The following is a 17893-nucleotide window of genomic DNA, read 5'->3' as shown; positions in this document are numbered from 1 at the left end:
TAAAAGAAAAATATAGAAAGAAGGGTGCTTGCCTGTTAGTGCGTTCTCTCTTAGAAGATAAGGTGAACGTTCGCTTTATCAGATAGAGCTTGCTGTTAAAAATCCGTCCCACCTTCGTCGGCTGGACCTTGTCCCATAAATTAATGAGATCTGGTCGTCCCAACAAAAATAGGCTTTGAGGTTAATCTCTTCGTTTCTCCCTACCCGGGAGAAGTTTAATCAGTCAAAAAAAAAAGAAAAAACTGACTGATATATCTGAATAAGCTTCTTTTGAGGCAGGAGCCCGTCTCAAAAGCAGGCACAGGCTAAGTCACCCTTCCCGGAAGTCGGTGCATTCAGGTTTCTGTAGCTTGTTCAGAATCTAGAGCAGGGAAACAGGTTCCGCAAACTTTTTCTGCCCTTTCGGATCTCGGGCATCATATGACGCGAGTTTGAGACGCTTTGGATACTTTTCATTTTTTTTGAAAAAATCCTGACCCGCGGGTCACACTTTTTTCCTGCTTTTTCTCTCCTGAGCTGCACTCAGGTTTATGCAGCTTGTTCAGAATCTAGAGCAGGGAAAAAGGTTCCGCAAGCTTTTTCTGCCCTTTCGGATCTTGGGCATCATATGATGCGAGTTTGAGACGCTTTGGATACTTTTCATTTTTTTGAAAAAATCCTGACCTGCGGGTCACACTTTTTGCCTTCTTTTTCTCTCCTGAGCTGCACTCAGGTTTCTGCAGCTTGTTGAGAATCTTGAGCAGGGAAACAGGTTCCGCAAACTTTTTCTGCCCTTTCGGATCTCGGGCATCATATCACACGAGTTTGAGACGCTTTGGATACTTTTCATTTTTTTGAAAAAATCCTGACCCGCGGGTCACACTTTTTGCCTTCTTTTTCTCTCCTGAGCTGCACTCAGGTTTCTGCAGCTTGTTCAGAATCTAGAGCAGGGAAACAGGTTCCGCAAACTTTTTCTGCCCTTTCGGATCTCGGGCATCATATGATGCGATTTTGAGACGCTTTGGATACTTTTCATTTTTTTGAAAAAATCCTGACCTGCGGGTCACACTTTTTGCCTTCTTTTTCTCTCCTGAGCTGCACTCAGGTTTCTGCAGCTTGTTCAGAATCTAGAGCAGGGAAACAGGTTCCGCAAACTTTTTCTGCCCTTTCGGATCTCGGGCATCATATGACGCGAGTTTGAGACGCTTTGGATACTTTTCATTTTTTTGAAAAAATCCTGACCCGCGGGTCACACTTTTTGCCTTCTTTTTCTCTCCTAAGGTGCATTCAGGTTTCTGTAGCTTGTTCAGAATCTAGAGCAGGGAAACAGGTTCCGCAAACTTTTTCTGCCCTTTCGTATCTCGGGCATAATATGACGTGAGTTTTAGACGCTTTGGATACTTTTCATTTTTTTGAAAAATTCCTGACCCGCGGGTCACACTTTTTGCCTGCTTTTTCTCTCCTGAGGTGCACTCAGGTTTCTGTAGCTTGTTCAGAATCTAGAGCAGGGAAACAGGTTCCGCAAACTTTTTCTGCCCTTTCGTACCTTGGGCATCATATGACGCGAGTTTGAGACGCTTTGGATACTTTTCAGTTTTTTGAAAAATTCCTGACCCGCGGGTCACACTTTTTGCCTGCTTTTTCTCTCCTGAGCTGCACTCAGGTTTCTGCAGCTTGTTCAGAATCTAGAGCAGGGAAACAGGTTCCGCAAACTTGTTCTGCCCTTTCGGATCTCGGACATCATATGACGCGAGTTTGAGACGCTTTGGATACTTTTCATTTTTTTGAAAAAATCCTGACCCGCGGGTCACACTTTTTGCCTTCTTTTTCTCTCCTGAGCTGCACTCAGGTTTCTGCAGCTTGTTCAGAATCTAGAGCAGGGAAACAGGTTCCGCAAACTTTTTCTGCCCTTTCGGATCTCGGGCATCATATGTTGCGAGTTTGAGACACTTTGGATACTTTTCATTTTTTTGAAAAAATCCTGACCCGCGGGTCACACTGTTTGCCTTCTTTTTCTCTCCTGAGCTGCACTCAGGTTTCTGCAGCTTGTTCAGAATCTAGAGCAGGGAAACAGGTTCCGCAAGCTTTTTCTGCCCTTTCGGAACTCGGACATCATATGACGCGAGTTTGAGACGCTTTGGATTCTTTTCATTTTTTTGAAAAAATCCTGACCCGCGGGTCACACTTTTTGCCTGCTTTTTCTCTCCTGAGCTGCACTCAGGTTTCTGCAGCTTGTTCAGAATCTAGAGCAGGGAAACAGGTTCCGCAAACTTTATCTGCCCTTTCGGATCTCGGGCATCATATGACACGAGTTTGAGACGCTTTGGATACTTTTCATTTTTTTGAAAAAATCCAGACCCGCGGGTCACACTTTTTGCCTTCTTTTTCTCTCCTGAGCTGCACTCAGGCTTCTGCAGCTTGTTCAGAATCTAGAGCAGGGAAACAGGTTCCGCAAGCTTTTTCTGCCCTTTCGGAACTCGGGCATCATATGACGCGAGTTTGAGACGCTTTGGATACTTTTCATTTTTTTGAAAAAATCCTGACCCGCGCGTCACACTTTTTGCCTGCTTTTTCTCTCCTGAGCTGCACTCAGGTTTCTGTAGCTTGTTCAGAATATAGAGCAGGGAAACAGGTTCCGCAAGCTTTTTCTGCCCTTTCGGAACTCGGGCATCATATGACGCGAGTTTGAGATGCTTTGGATACTTTTCATTTTTTTGAAAAAATCCTGAGCCGCGGGTCACACTTTTTGCCTGCTTTTTCTCTCCTGAGCTGCACTCAGGTTTCTGTAGCTTGTTCAAAATATAGAGCAGGGAAACAGGTTCCGCAAACTTTTTCTGCCCTTTCGGATCTCGGGCATCATATGACACGAGTTTGAGATGCTTTGGATACTTTTCATTTTTTTGAAAAAATCCTGACCCGCGGGTCACACTTTTTGCCTTCTTTTTCTCTACTGAGGTGCATTCAGGTTTCTGTAGCTTGTTCTGAATCTAGAGCAGGGAAACAGGTTCCGCAAGCTTTTTCTGCCCTTTCGGATCTCGGGCATCATATGACGCGAGTTTGAGACGCTTTGGATACTTTTCATTTTTTTGAAAAAATCCTGACCCGCGGGTCACACTTCTTGAGTGCTTTTTCTCTCCTGAGGTGCACTCAGGTTTCTGTAGCTTGTTCAGAATCTAGAGCAGGGAAACAAGTTCCGCAAACTTTTTCTGCCCTTCCGTATCTCGGGCATCATATGACGCGAGTTTGAGACGCTTTGGATACTTTTCATTTTTTTGAAAAATTCCTGACCCGCGGGTCACACTTTTTGCCTGCTTTTTCTCTCCTGAGCTGCACTCAATTTTCTGCAGCTTGTTCAGAATCTAGAGCAGGGAAACAGGTTCCGCAAACTTTTTCTGCCCTTTCAGATCTCGGACATCATATGACGCGAGTTTGAGACGCTTTGGATACTTTTCATTTTTTTGAAAAAATCCTGACCCGCGGGTCACACTTCTTTCGTGCTTTTTCTCTCCTGAGGTGCACTCAGGTTTCTGTAGCTTGTTCAGAATATAGAGCAGGGAAACAGGTTCCGCAAACTTTTTCTGCCCTTTCGGATATCGGGCATCATATGACACGAATTTGAGACGCTTTGGATACTTTTCATTTTTTTGAAAAAATCCAGACCCGCGGGTCACACTTTTTGCCTTCTTTTTCTCTCCTGAGCTGCACTCAGGTTTCTGCAGCTTGTTCAGAATCTAGAGCAGGGAAACAGGGTCCGCAAGCTTTTTCTGCCCTTTCGGAACTCGGGCATCATATGACGCGAGTTTGAGACGCTTTGTATACTTTTCATTTTTTTGAAAAAATACTGACCCGCGCGTCACACTTTTTGCCTGCTTTTTCTCTCCTGAGCTGCACTCAGGTTTCTGTAGCTTGTTCAGAATCTAGAGCAGGGAAACAGGTTCCGCAAACTTTTTCTGCCCTTTCGTATCTCGGGCATAATATGACGTGAGTTTTAGACGCTTTGGATACTTTTCATTTTTTTGAAAAAATCCTGACCCGCGGGTCACACTTTTTGCCTGCTTTTTCTCTCCTGAGCTGCACTCAGGTTTCTGTAGCTTTTTCAGAATCTAGAGCAGGGAAACAGGTTCCGCAAACTTTTTCTGCCCTTTCGTATCTCGGGCATCATATGACGCGAGTTTGAGACGCTTTGTATACTTTTCATTTTTTTGAAAAATTCCTGACCCGCGGGTCACACTTTTTGCCTGCTTTTTCTCTCCTGAGCTGCACTCAGGTTTCTGCAGCTTGTTCAGAATCTAGAGCAGGGAAACACGTTCCGCAAACTTTTTCTGCCCTTTCGGATCTCGGACATCATATGACGCGAGTTTGAGACGCTTTGGATACTTTTCATTTTTCTGAAAAAATCCTGACCCGCGGGTCACACTTTTTGCGTTCTTTTTCTCTCCTGAGCTGCACTCAGGTTTCTGCAGCTTGTTCAGAATCTAGAGCAGGGAAACAGGTTCCCCAAACTTTTTCTGCCCTTTCGGATATCGGGCATCATATGACACGAATTTGAGACGCTTTGGATACTTTTCATTTTTTTGAAAAAATCCTGACCCGCGGGTCACACTTTTTGCCTTCTTTTTCTCTCCTGAGCTGCACTCAGGTTTCTGCAGCTTGTTCAGAATCTAGAGCAGGGAAACAGGTTCCGCAAACTTTTTCTGCCCTTTCGGATCTCGGGCATCATATGTTGCGAGTTTGAGACACTTTGGATACTTTTCATTTTTTTGAAAAAATCCTGACCCGCGGGTCACACTTTTTGCCCTCTTTTTCTCTCCTGAGCTGCACTCAGGTTTCTGCAGCTTGTTCAGAATCTAGAGCAGGGAAACAGGTTCCGCAAGCTTTTTCTGCCCTTTCGGAACTCGGGCATCATATGACACGAGTAGGAGACGCTTTGGATACTTTTCATTTTTTTGAAAAAATCCTGACCCGCGGGTCACACTTCTTTCGTGCTTTTTCTCTCCTGAGGTGCACTCAGGTTTCTGTAGCTTGTTCAGAATCTAGAGCAGGGAAACAGGTTCCGCAAACTTTTTCTGCCCTTTCGTATCTCGGGCATAATATGACGTGAGTTTTAGACGCTTTGGATACTTTTCATTTTTTTGAAAAAATCCTGACCCGCGGGTCACACTTTTTTCCTGCTTTTTCTCTCCTGAGGTGCACTCAGGTTTCTGTAGCTTTTTCAGAATCTAGAGCAGGGAAACAGGTTCCGCAAACTTTTTCTGCCCTTTCGTATCTCGGGCATCATATGACGCGAGTTTGAGACGCTTTGTATACTTTTCATTTTTTTGAAAAATTCCTGACCCGCGGGTCACACTTTTTGCCTGCTTTTTCTCTCCTGAGCTGCACTCAGGTTTCTGCAGCTTGTTCAGAATCTAGAGCAGGGAAACAGGTTCCGCAAACTTTTTCTGCCCTTTCAGATCTCGGACATCATATGACGCGAGTTTGAGACGCTTTGGATACTTTTCATTTTTCTGAAAAAATCCTGACCCGCGGGTCACACTTTTTGCCTGCTTTTTCTCTCCTGAGCTGCACTCAGGTTTCTGCAGCTTGTTCAGAATCTAGAGCAGGGAAACAGGTTCCGCAAACTTTTTCTGCCCTTTCGGATATCGGGCATCATATGACACGAATTTGAGACGCTTTGGATACTTTTCATTTTTTTGAAAAAATCCTGACCCGCGGGTCACACTTTTTGCCTTCTTTTTCTCTCCTGAGCTGCACTCAGGTTTCTGCAGCTTGTTCAGAATCTAGAGCAGGGAAACAGGTTCCGCAAACTTTTTCTGCCCTTTCGGATCTCGGGCATCATATGTTGCGAGTTTGAGACACTTTGGATACTTTTCATTTTTTTGAAAGAATCCTGACCCGCGGGTCACACTTTTTGCCCTCTTTTTCTCTCCTGAGCTGCACTCAGGTTTCTGCAGCTTGTTCAGAATCTAGAGCAGGGAAACAGGTTCCGCAAGCTTTTTCTGCCCTTTCGGAACTCGGGCATCATATGACGCGAGTTTGAGACGCTTTGGATACTTTTCATTTTTTTGAAAAAATCCTGACCCGCGGGTCACACTTTTTGCCTGCTTTTTCTCTCCTGAGCTGCACTCAGGTTTCTGTAGCTTGTTCAGAATCTAGAGCAGGGAAACAGGTTCCGCAAACTTTTTCTGCCCTTTCGGATCTCGGGCATCATATGACACGAGTTTGAGACGCTTTGGATACTTTTCATTTTTTTGAAAAAATCCAGACCCACGGGTCACACTTTTTGCCTTCTTTTTCTCTCCTGAGCTGCACTCAGGTTTCTGCAGCTTGTTCAGAATCTAGAGCAGGGAAACAGGTTCCGCAAGCTTTTTCTGCCCTTTTGGAACTCGGGCATCATATGACGCGAGTTTGAGACGCTTTGGATACTTTTCATTTTTTTGAAAAAATCCTGACCCGCGAGTCACACTTTTTGCCTGCTTTTTCTCTCCTGAGCTGCACTCAGGTTTCTGTAGCTTGTTCAGAATATAGAGCAGGGAAACAGGTTCCGCAAACTTTATCTGCCCTTTCGGATCTCGGGCATCGTATGACACGAGTTTGAGATGCTTTGGATACTTTTCATTTTTTTGAAAAAATCCTGACCCGCGGGTCACACTTTTTGCCTTCTTTTTCTCTCCTGAGCTGCACTCAGGTTTCTGCAGCTTGTTCAGAATCTAGAGCAGGGAAACAGGTTCTGCAAGCTTTTTCTGCCCTTTCAGAACTCGGGCATCATATGACGCGAGTTTGAGATGCTTTGGATTCTTTTCATTTTTTTGAAAAAATCCTGACCCGCGGGTCACACTTTTTGCGTTCTTTTTCTCTCCTGAGCTGCACTCAGGTTTCTGCAGCTTGTTCAGAATCTAGAGCAGGGAAACAGGTTCCGCAAACTTTTTCTGCCCTTTCGGATATCGGGCATCATATGACACGAATTTGAGACGCTTTGGATACTTTTCATTTTTTTGAAAAAATCCTGACCCGCGGGTCACACTTTTTGCCTTCTTTTTCTCTCCTGAGCTGCACTCAGGTTTCTGCAGCTTGTTCAGAATCTAGAGCAGGGAAACAGGTTCCGCAAACTTTTTCTGCCCTTTCGGATCTCGGGCATCATATGTTGCGAGTTTGAGACACTTTGGATACTTTTCATTTTTTTGAAAAAATCCTGACCCGCGGGTCACACTTTTTGCCCTCTTTTTCTCTCCTGAGCTGCACTCAGGTTTCTGCAGCTTGTTCAGAATCTAGAGCAGGGAAACAGGTTCCGCAAGCTTTTTCTGCCCTTTCGGAACTCGGGCATCATATGACACGAGTAGGAGACGCTTTGGATACTTTTCATTTTTTTGAAAAAATCCTGACCCGCGGGTCACACTTCTTTCGTGCTTTTTCTCTCCTGAGGTGCACTCAGGTTTCTGTAGCTTGTTCAGAATCTAGAGCAGGGAAACAGGTTCCGCAAACTTTTTCTGCCCTTTCGTATCTCGGGCATAATATGACGTGAGTTTTAGACGCTTTGGATACTTTTCATTTTTTTGAAAAAATCCTGACCCGCGGGTCACACTTTTTTCCTGCTTTTTCTCTCCTGAGGTGCACTCAGGTTTCTGTAGCTTTTTCAGAATCTAGAGCAGGGAAACAGGTTCCGCAAACTTTTTCTGCCCTTTCGTATCTCGGGCATCATATGACGCGAGTTTGAGACGCTTTGTATACTTTTCATTTTTCTGAAAAAATCCTGACCCGCGGGTCACACTTTTTGCCTGCTTTTTCTCTCCTGAGCTGCACTCAGGTTTCTGCAGCTTGTTCAGAATCTAGAGCAGGGAAACAGGTTCCGCAAACTTTTTCTGCCCTTTCGGATATCGGGCATGATATGACACGAATTTGAGACGCTTTGGATACTTTTCATTTTTTTGAAAAAATCCTGACCCGCGGGTCACACTTTTTGCCTTCTTTTTCTCTCCTGAGCTGCACTCAGGTTTCTGCAGCTTGTTCAGAATCTAGAGCAGGGAAACAGGTTCCGCAAACTTTTTCTGCCCTTTCGGATCTCGGGCATCATATGTTGCGAGTTTGAGACACTTTGGATACTTTTCATTTTTTTGAAAAAATCCTGACCCGCGGGTCACACTTTTTGCCCTCTTTTTCTCTCCTGAGCTGCACTCAGGTTTCTGCAGCTTGTTCAGAATCTAGAGCAGGGAAACAGGTTCCGCAAGCTTTTTCTGCCCTTTCAGAACTCGGGCATCATATGACGTGAGTTTGAGACGCTTTGGATACTTTTCATTTTTTTGAAAAAATCCTGACCCGCGGGTCACACTTTTTGCCTGCTTTTTCTCTCCTGAGCTGCACTCAGGTTTCTGTAGCTTGTTCAGAATCTAGAGCAGGGAAACAGGTTCCGCAAACTTTATCTGCCCTTTCGGATCTCGGGCATCATATGACACGAGTTTGAGACGCTTTGGATACTTTTCATTTTTTTGAAAAAATCCAGACCCACGGGTCACACTTTTTGCCTTCTTTTTCTCTCCTGAGCTGCACTCAGGTTTCTGCAGCTTGTTCAGAATCTAGAGCAGGGAAACAGGTTCCGCAAGCTTTTTCTGCCCTTTCGGAACTCGGGCATCATATGACGCGAGTTTGAGACGCTTTGGATACTTTTCATTTTTTTGAAAAAATCCTGACCCGCGCGTCACACTTTTTCCCTGCTTTTTCTCTCCTGAGCTGCACTCAGGTTTCTGTAGCTTGTTCAGAATATAGAGCAGGGAAACAGGTTCCGCAAACTTTTTCTGCCCTTTCGGATATCGGGCATCATATGACACGAATTTGAGACGCTTTGGATACTTTTCATTTTTTTGAAAAAATCCTGACCCGCGGGTCACACTTTTTGCCTTCTTTTTCTCTCCTGAGCTGCACTCAGGTTTCTGCAGCTTGTTCAGAATCTAGAGCAGGGAAACAGGTTCCGCAAACTTTTTCTGCCCTTTCGGATCTCGGGCATCATATGTGGCGAGTTTGAGACACTTTGGATACTTTTCATTTTTTTGAAAAAATCCTGACCCGCGGGTCACACTTTTTGCCTGCTTTTTCTCTCCTGAGCTGCACTCAGGTTTCTGTAGCTTGTTCAGAATCTAGAGCAGGGAAACAGGTTCCGCAAACTTTTTCTGCCCTTTCGGATCTCGGGCATCATATGACGCGAGTTTGAGACGCTTTGGATACTTTTCATTTTTTTGAAAAAATCCTGACCCGCGGGTCACACTTTTTGCCTTCTTTTTCTCTACTGAGGTGCATTCAGGTTTCTGTAGCTTGTTCTGAATCTAGAGCAGGGAAACAGGTTCCGCAAGCTTTTTCTGCCCTTTCGGATCTCGGGCATCATATGACGCGAGTTTGAGACGCTTTGGATACTTTTCATTTTTTTGAAAAAATCCTGACCCGCGGGTCACACTTTTTGCCTTCTTTTTCTCTCCTGAGGTGCATTCAGGTTTCTGTAGCTTGTTCAGAATCTTGAGCAGGGAAACAGGTTCCGCAAACTTTTTCTGCCCTTTCGGATCTCGGGCATCATATGACACGAGTTTGAGATGCTTTGGATACTTTTCATTTTTTTGAAAAAATCCTGACCCGCGGGTCACACTTTTTGCCTGCTTTTTCTCTCCTGAGCTGCACTCAGGTTTCTGTAGCTTGTTCAGAATATAGAGCAGGGAAACAGGTTCCGCAAACTTTTTCTACCCTTTCGGATCTCGGGCATCATATGACACGAGTTTGAGATGCTTTGGATACTTTTCATTTTTTTGAAAAAATCCTGACCCGCGGGTCACACTTTTTGCCTTCTTTTTCTCTACTGAGGTGCATTCAGGTTTCTGTAGCTTGTTCTGAATCTAGAGCAGGGAAACAGGTTCCGCAAGCTTTTTCTGCCCTTTCGGATCTCGGGCATCATATGACGCGAGTTTGAGACGCTTTGGATACTTTTCATTTTTTTGAAAAAATCCAGACCCACGGGTCACACTTTTTGCCTTCTTTTTCTCTCCTGAGCTGCACTCAGGTTTCTGCAGCTTGTTCAGAATCTAGAGCAGGGAAACAGGTTCCGCAAGCTTTTTCTGCCCTTTCGGAACTCGGGCATCATATGACGCGAGTTTGAGACGCTTTGGATACTTTTCATTTTTTTGAAAAAATCCTGACCCGCGCGTCACACTTTTTGCCTGCTTTTTCTCTCCTGAGCTGCACTCAGGTTTCTGTAGCTTGTTCAGAATATAGAGCAGGGAAACAGGTTCCGCAAACTTTTTCTGCCCTTTCGGATATCGGGCATCATATGACACGAATTTGAGACGCTTTGGATACTTTTCATTTTTTTGAAAAAATCCTGACCCGCGGGTCACACTTTTTGCCTTCTTTTTCTCTCCTGAGCTGCACTCAGGTTTCTGCAGCTTGTTCAGAATCTAGAGCAGGGAAACAGGTTCCGCAAACTTTTTCTGCCCTTTCGGATCTCGGGCATCATATGTGGCGAGTTTGAGACACTTTGGATACTTTTCATTTTTTTGAAAAAATCCTGACCCGCGGGTCACACTTTTTGCCTGCTTTTTCTCTCCTGAGCTGCACTCAGGTTTCTGTAGCTTGTTCAGAATCTAGAGCAGGGAAACAGGTTCCGCAAACTTTTTCTGCCCTTTCGGATCTCGGGCATCATATGACGCGAGTTTGAGATGCTTTGGATACTTTTCATTTTTTTGAAAAAATCCTGACCCGCGGGTCACACTTTTTGCCTTCTTTTTCTCTACTGACGTGCATTCAGGTTTCTGTAGCTTGTTCTGAATCTAGAGCAGGGAAACAGGTTCCGCAAGCTTTTTCTGCCCTTTCGGATCTCGGGCATCATATGACGCGAGTTTGAGACGCTTTGGATACTTTTCATTTTTTTGAAAAAATCCTGACCCGCGGGTCACACTTTTTGCCTTCTTTTTCTCTCCTGAGGTGCATTCAGGTTTCTGTAGCTTGTTCAGAATCTTGAGCAGGGAAACAGGTTCCGCAAACTTTTTCTGCCCTTTCGGATGTCGGGCATCATATGACACGAGTTTGAGATGCTTTGGATACTTTTCATTTTTTTGAAAAAATCCTGACCCGCGGGTCACACTTTTTGCCTGCTTTTTCTCTCCTGAGCTGCACTCAGGTTTCTGTAGCTTGTTCAGAATATAGAGCAGGGAAACAGGTTCCGCAAACTTTTTCTGCCCTTTCGGATCTCGGGCATCATATGACACGAGTCTGAGATGCTTTGGATACTTTTCATTTTTTTGAAAAAATCCTGACCCGCCTTCTTTTTCTCTACTGAGGTGCATTCAGGTTTCTGTAGCTTGTTCTGAATCTAGAGCAGGGAAACAGGTTCCGCAAGCTTTTTCTGCCCTTTCGGATCTCAGGCATCATATGACGCGAGTTTGAGACGCTTTGGATACTTTTCATTTTTTTGAAAAAATCCTGACCCGCGGGTCACACTTTTTGCCTTCTTTTTCTCTCCTGAGGTGCATTCAGGTTTCTATAGCTTGTTCAGAATCTTGAGCAGGGAAACAGGTTCCGCAAACTTTTTCTGCCCTTTCGGATCTCGGGCATCATATCACACGAGTTTGAGACGCTTTGGATACTTTTCATTTTTTTGAAAAAATCCTGACCCGCGGGTCACACTTTTTGCCTGCTTTTTCTGTCCTGAGCTGCACTCAGGTTTCTGCAGCTTGTTCAGAATCTAGAGCAGGGAAACAGGTTCCGCAAACTTTTTCTGCCCTTTCGGATCTCGGGCATAATATGACGCGAGTTTGAGACGCTTTGGATACTTTTCATTTTTTTGAAAAAATCCTGACCCGCGGGTCACACTTTTTGCCTTCTTTTTCTCTCCTGAGGTGCATTCAGGTTTCTGTAGCTTGTTCAGAATCTAGAGCAGGGAAACAGGTTCCGCAAACTTTTTCTGCCCTTTCGGATCTCGGGCATCATATGATGCGAGTTTGAGACGCTTTGGATACTTTTCATTTTTTTGAAAAAATCCTGACCCGCGGGTCACACTTCTTTCGTGCTTTTTCTCTCCTGAGGTGCACTCAGGTTTCTGTAGCTTGTTCAGAATCTAGAGCAGGGAAACAGGTTCCGCAAACTTTTTCTGCCCTTTCGTATCTCGGGCATAATATGACGTGAGTTTTAAACGCTTTGGATACTTTTCATTTTTTTGAAAAAATCCTGACCCGCGGGTCACACTTTTTTCCTGCTTTTTCTCTCCTGAGCTTCACTCAGGTTTCTGTAGCTTGTTCAGAATCTAGAGCAGGGAAACAGGTTCCGCAAACTTTTTCTGCCCTTTCGTATCTCGGGCATCATATGACGCGAGTTTGAGACGCTTTGGATACTTTTCATTTTTTTGAAAAAATCCTGACCCGCGGGTCACACTTTTTGCCTTCTTTTTCTCTCCTGAGGTGCATTCAGGTTTCTATAGCTTGTTCAGAATCTTGAGCAGGGAAACAGGTTCCGCAAACTTTTTCTGCCCTTTCGGATCTCGGGCATCATATCACACGAGTTTGAGACGCTTTGGATACTTTTCATTTTTTTGAAAAAATCCTGACCCGCGGGTCACACTTTTTGCCTGCTTTTTCTCTCCTGAGCTGCACTCAGGTTTCTGCAGCTTGTTCAGAATCTAGAGCAGGGAAACAGGTTCCGCAAACTTTTTCTGCCCTTTCGGATCTCGGGCATATGACGACGCGAGTTTGAGACGCTTTGGATACTTTTCATTTTTTTGAAAAAATCCTGACCCGCGGGTCACACTTTTTGCCTTCTTTTTCTCTCCTGAGGTGCATTCAGGTTTCTGTAGCTTGTTCAGAATCTAGAGCAGGGAAACAGGTTCCGCAAACTTTTTCTGCCCTTTCGGATCTCGGGCATCATATGATGCGAGTTTGAGACGCTTTGGATACTTTTCATTTTTTTGAAAAAATCCTGACCCGCGGGTCACACTTCTTTCGTGCTTTTTCTCTCCTGAGCTGCACTCAGGTTTCTGTAGCTTGTTCAGAATCTAGAGCAGGGAAACAGGTTCCGCAAACTTTTTCTGCCCTTTCGTATCTCGGGCATAATATGACGTGAGTTTTAAACGCTTTGGATACTTTTCATTTTTTTGAAAAAATCCTGACCCGCGGGTCACACTTTTTGCCTGCTTTTTCTCTCCTGAGCTGCACTCAGGTTTCTGCAGCTTGTTCAGAATCTAGAGCAGGGAAACAGGTTCCGCAAACTTTTTCTGCCCTTTCGGATCTCGGACATCATATGACGCGAGTTTTAGACGCTTTGGATACTTTTCATTTTTTTGAAAAAATCCTGAGCCGCGGGTTACACTTTTTGCCTGCTTTTTCTCTCCTGAGCTGCACTCAGGTTTCTGCAGCTTGTTCAGAATCTAGAGCAGGGAAACAGGTTCCGCAAACTTTTTCTGCCCTTTCGGATATCGGGCATCATATGACACGAATTTGAGACGCTTTGGATACTTTTCATTTTTTTGAAAAAATCCTGACCCGCGGGTCACACTTTTTGCCTGCTTTTTCTCTCCTGAGCTGCACTCAGGTTTCTGCAGCTTGTTCAGAATCTAGAGCAGGGAAACAGGTTCCGCAAACTTTTTCTGCCCTTTCGGATCTCGGGCATCATACTATACAATTCTGAGACGCTTCGGATACTTTTCATTTTTTTGAAAAAATCCTGACCCGCGGGTCACACTTTTTGCCTTCTTTTTCTCTCCTGAGCTGCACTCAGGTTTCTGCAGCTTGTTCAGAATCTAGAGCAGGGAAACAGGTTACGCAAGCTTTTTCTGCCCTTTCGGAACTCGGGCATCATATGACGCAAGTTTGAGACGCTTTGGATACTTTTCATTTTTTTGAAAAAATACTGACCCGCGCGTCGCACTTTTTGCCTGCTTTTTCTCTCCTGAGCTGCACTCAGGTTTCTGTAGCTTGTTCAGAATCTAGAGCAGGGAAACAGGTTCCGCAAACTTTTTCTGCCCTTTCTGATCTCGGGCATCATATGACACGAGTTTGAGACGCTTTGGATACTTTTCATTTTTTTGAAAAAATACTGACCCGCGCGTCACACTTTTTGCCTTCTTTTTCTCTCCTGAGCTGCACTCAGGTTTCTGCAGCTTGTTCAGAATATAGAGCAGGGAAACAGGTTCCGCAAGCTTTTTCTGCCCTTTCGGAACTCGGGCATCATATGATGCGAGTTTGAGATGCTTTGGATACTTTTCATTTTTTTGAAAAAATACTGACCCGCGGGTCACACTTTTTGCCTGCTTTTTCTCTCCTGAGCTGCACTCAGGTTTCTGTAGCTTGTTCAGAATATAGAGCAGGGAAACAGGTTCCGCAAACTTTTTCTGCCCTTTCGGATCTCGGGCATCATATGACACGAGTTTGAGATGCTTTGGATACTTTTCATTTTTTTGAAAAAATCCTGACCCGCGGGTCACACTTCTTTCGTGCTTTTTCTCTCCTGAGGTGCACTCAGGTTTCTGTAGCTTGTTCAGAATCTAGAGCAGGGAAACAGGTTCCGCAAACTTTTTCTGCCCTTTCGTATCTCGGGCATAATATGACGTGAGTTTTAGACGCTTTGGATACTTTTCATTTTTTTGAAAAAATCCTGACCCGCGGGTCACACTTTTTTCCTACTTTTTCTCTCCTGAGGAGCACTCAGGTTTCTGTAGCTTGATCAGAATCTAGAGCAGGGAAACAGGTTCCGCAAACTTTTTCTGCCCTTTCGGATCTCGGGCATCATATGACGCGAGTTTGAGACGCTTTGGATACTTTTCATTTTTTTGAAAAATTCCTGACCCGCGGGTCACACTTTTTGCCTGCTTTTTCTCTCCTGAGCTGCACTCAGGTTTCTGCAGCTTGTTCAGAATCTAGAGCAGGGAAACAGGTTCCGCAAACTTTTTCTGCCCTTTCGGATCTCGGACATCATATGACGCGAGTTTGAGACGCTTTGGATACTTTTCATTTTTTTGAAAAAATCCTGACCCGCGGGTCACACATTTGCCTACTTTTTCTCTCCTGAGCTGCACTCAGGTTTCTGCAGCTTGTTCAGAATCTAGAGCAGGGAAACAGGTTCCGCAAGCTTTTTCTGCCCTTTCGGAACTCGGGCATCATATGACGCGAGTTTGAGACGCTTTGGATACTTTTCATTTTTTTGAAAAAATCCTGACCCGCGCGTCACAATTTTTGCTTGCTTTTATTCTCCTGAGCTGCACTCAGGTTTCTGTAGCTTGTTCAGAATATAGAGCAGGGAAACAGGTTCCGCAAACTTTATCTGCCCTTTAGGATCTCGGGCATCATATGACACGAGTTTGAGATGCTTTGGATACTTTTCATTTTTTTGAAAAAATCCTGACCCGCGGGTCACACTTTTTGCCTTCTTTTTCTCTCCTGAGCTGCACTCAGGTTTCTGCAGCTTGTTCAGAATCTAGAGCAGGGAAACAGGTTCTGCAAGCTTTTTCTGCCCTTTCAGAACTCGGGCATCATATGACGCGAGTTTGAGATGCTTTGGATACTTTTCATTTTTTTGAAAGAATCCTGAGCCGCGGGTCACACTTTTTGCCTGCTTTTTCTCTCCTGAGCTGCACTCAGGTTTCTGTAGCTTGTTCAGAATATAGAGCAGGGAAACAGGTTCCGCAAACTTTTTCTGCCCTTTCGGATCTCGGGCATCATATGACACGAGTTTGAGATGCTTTGGATACTTTTCATTTTTTTGAAAAAATCCTGACCCGCGGGTCACACTTTTTGCCTGCTTTTTCTCTCCTGAGCTGCACTCAGGTTTCTGTAGCTTGTTCAGAATCTAGAGCAGGGAAACAGGTTCCGCAAACTTTTTCTGCCCTTTCGGATCTCGGGCATCATATGACACGAGTTTGAGATGCTTTGGATACATTTCATTTTTTTGAAAAAATCCTGACCCGCGGGTCACACTTTTTGCCTTCTTTTTCTCTACTGAGGTGCATTCAGGTTTCTGTAGCTTGTTCTGAATCTGGAGCAGGGAAACAGGTTCCGCAAGCTTTTTCTGCCCTTTCGGATCTCGGGCATCATATGACGCGAGTTTGAGACGCTTTGGATACTTTTCATTTTTTTGAAAAAATCCTGACCCGCGGGTCACAGTTTTTGCCTTCTTTTTCTCTCCTGAGGTGCATTCAGGTTTCTGTAGCTTGTTCAGAATCTTGAGCAGGGAAACAGGTTCCGCAAACTTTTTCTGCCCTTTCAGATCTCGGGCATCATATCACACGACTTTGAGACGCTTTGCATACTTTTCATTTTTTTGAAAAAATCCTGACCCGCGGGTCACACTTTTTGCCTGCTTTTTCTCTCCTGAGCTGCACTCAGGTTTCTGCAGCTTGTTCAGAATCTAGAGCAGGGAAACAGGTTCCGCAAACTTTTTCTGCCCTTTCGGATCTCGGGCATCATATGATGCGAGTTTGAGACGCTTTGGATACTTTTCATTTTTTTGAAAAAATCCTGACCTGCGGGTCACACTTTTTGCCTTCTTTTTCTCTCCTGAGCTGCACTCAGGTTTCTGCAGCTTGTTCAGAATCTAGAGCAGGGAAACAGGTTCCGCAAACTTTTTCTGCCCTTTCGGATCTCGGGCATCATATGACGCGAGTTTGAGATGCTTTGGATACTTTTCATTTTTTTGAAAAAATCCTGACCCGCGGGTCACACATTTTGCCTTCTTTTTCTCATCTGAGGTGCATTCAGGTTTCTGTAGCTTGTTCAGAATCTAGAGCAGGGAAACAGGTTCCGCAAACTTTTTCTGCCCTTTCGGATCTCGGGCATCATATGATGCGAGTTTGAGACGCTTTGGATACTTTTCATTTTTTTGAAAAAATCCTGACCCGCGGGTCACACTTTTTTCCTGCTTTTTCTCTCCTGAGCTGCACTCAGGTTTATGCAGCTTGTTCAGAATCTAGAGCAGGGAAACAGGTTCCGCAAGCTTTTTCTGCCCTTTCGGATCTTAAGCATCATATGATGCGAGTTTGAGACACTTTGGATACTTTTCATTTTTTTGAAAAAATCCTGACCCGCGGGTCACACTTTTTGCCTTCTTTTTCTCTCCTGAGCTGCACTCAGGTTTCTGCAGCTTGTTCAGAATCTTGAGCAGGGAAACAGGTTCCGCAAACTTTTTCTGCCCTTTCGGATCTCGGGCATCATATCACACGAATTTGAGACGCTTTGGATACTTTTCATTTTTTTGAAAAAATCCTGACCCGCGGGTCACACTTTTTGCCTGCTTTTTCTCTCCTGAGCTGCACTCAGGTTTCTGCAGCTTGTTCAGAATCTAGAGCAGGGAAACAGGTTCCGCAAACTTTTTCTGCCCTTTCGGATCTCGGGCATCATATGATGCGAGTTTGAGACGCTTTGGATACTTTTCATTTTTTTGAAAAAATCCTGACCTGCGGGTCACACTTTTTGCCTTCTTTTTCTCTCCTGAGCTGCACTCAGGTTTCTGCAGCTTGTTCAGAATATAGAGCAGGGAAACAGGTTCCGCAAACTTTTTCTGCCCTTTCGGATCTCGGGCATCATATGATGCGAGTTTGAGACGCTTTGGATACTTTTCATTTTTTTGAAAAAATCCTGACCCGCGGGTCACACTTTTTGCCTTCTTTTTCTCTCCTGAGGTGCATTCAGGTTTCTGTAGCTTGTTCAGAATCTAGAGCAGGGAAACAGGTTCCGCAAACTTTTTCTGCCCTTTCGGATCTCGGGCATCATATGATGCGAGTTTGAGACGCTTTGGATACTTTTCATTTTTTTGAAAAAATCCTGACCCGCGGGTCACACTTCTTTCGTGCTTTTTCTCTCCTGAGGTGCACTCAGGTTTCTGTAGCTTGTTCAGAATCTAGAGCAGGGAAACAGGTTCCGCAAACTTTTTCTGCCCTTTCGTATCTCGGGCATAATATGAC

The sequence above is a fragment of the Rhineura floridana genome, chromosome 7 (assembly GCF_030035675.1).
Source record: "Rhineura floridana isolate rRhiFlo1 chromosome 7, rRhiFlo1.hap2, whole genome shotgun sequence".
Classification (NCBI taxonomy): domain Eukaryota; kingdom Metazoa; phylum Chordata; class Lepidosauria; order Squamata; family Rhineuridae; genus Rhineura; species Rhineura floridana.
The sequence above is the reverse complement of the archived record's forward strand: the minus strand, read 5'-3'. Positions refer to the sequence as shown.